Source organism: Echinops telfairi, unplaced genomic scaffold (assembly GCF_000313985.2).
Source record: "Echinops telfairi isolate 266 unplaced genomic scaffold, ASM31398v2 ScPeMD7_7469;HRSCAF=8507_1, whole genome shotgun sequence".
Lineage (NCBI taxonomy): Eukaryota > Metazoa > Chordata > Mammalia > Afrosoricida > Tenrecidae > Echinops > Echinops telfairi.
The window spans coordinates 10035294-10036896 of NW_022111373.1; positions in this window are offsets into that span (position 1 = coordinate 10035294).

Genomic DNA, 1603 nt, shown 5'->3' on the forward strand with positions numbered 1-1603 from the left:
TCCTAGATTATCAACATTAAATCAGAAAACCAAATTTCTGGAGGTCACCAACCTTCTATGCCTCATTCATCACTGTGATCTAGGATCCTGATTTAATGTCAAAAGTAAGTAACTGTGATGCTATCTTTAAATTTCTAATTTGGCTTATTTGTTTTCTAACATTTTCTATAAGTACTAGAAAGTAGCAAGTGGGTCAAAATTCTCAGGGAGTTAGAATAATCCAGACTCTTTTTAAAATCCACATGTAATAGCCAAATTTTGAGGCACCACAATCTCTTATTAAATTAATGTTTCCCAAAAATGGAAACATTGCTCTGTGCAAATAGTCAAGAGGTTTCCTAAGCTAGTGAGTTAGATTTTTCCCAAGATTTCTTTTACACATGTTCCACAATGCTGCCTTTTTTCTTTATAAATTATAGAAATTAATGCTTATTCTAGTATAGTGCAAGGGAGAACCGAGCAAAGGAGTGAGAGACTTTGGACACAGTACTAAATACTCAAATATGATATGAAATTTCTATTGACATTCATGGCTCTTTGGAATTTCTACCCTAAATCTGGTTCCATAGAAATAAATAGCTCTGTGTCAAATTGTCTTATCTTACTCATAGTTTGAGGCTTTTAATATACTTTCACAACCTTCATAAAAACATAGAGCAATTATCAGTATGAATATTGAGTGTAGAAATATCCTCTCTCTATATAGAAGACATATACTAAAAAGACCAAGTTAGATTTTTGGCAAAACACAAAACAACAGAAAAACATGAACTGCTCAGGCAGACTAAATGAGAAGCATCCTCTTCCATGAATAATATGATCACTCTAGGAGTGTTCTTAAGAATCAAGACAGATGCGCTCTAAAGTTTGCATGTAAAATATTAAGGCAAGAATGGCTTCTGGCAAGATGGTGGACTAGGCAAAAATGTTACACAGACCCTCTACAACGAAGATGCAAGACGACAAATGAACCAGATACAAAGGATTGTTCTGGGACCTTCAGCTTCAGAGGAGTGGATGGAGAAGTGGATTGAATACAGACTAGAACATGGACTGAGAGTGGAGGCTGGTAAATTGTCAGCTGTTCTGGCATGACACATTCATGTTGAACTTTGCGAGTAACCTTTGGTTGAGACAGTGGCCTGGCAGCACACTGGTGGCTGGCAATGAGAAACATTTGATCCTCTTATTCCCCACATCCTCCTGGTGACCAGAAATATGGCCAGCCCTCACCCTCACCCACTCAGCTTCTTGTTGTTAGGGCAACATTGAGTCCGTTCTGACCCATAGCAACTCTATGCTTGGGCCCATTGTTGCCGCCAGGGTGCCCGCCCATTTCCTCTTTCCACTGCCCCTCTACTTTACCAAACACAATGTTTTCTCCAGAGACTAGTTTCTCCTGACAACATGTCCAAAGTATGTAAGACGATTCCTCTCCATCCTTGCCGCTAAGGAGCACTCTTAATGTACTTCTTCTAAGACAAATAGATTGGTCCTTCTAGCAGTCCATAGTACTGTCTAGATTCTTCTCCAGCACTATAATTCCGATGCATTGATTCTTCTTTGGTCTTCTTCATTCAGTGTCTAATTTTCATATGCATAC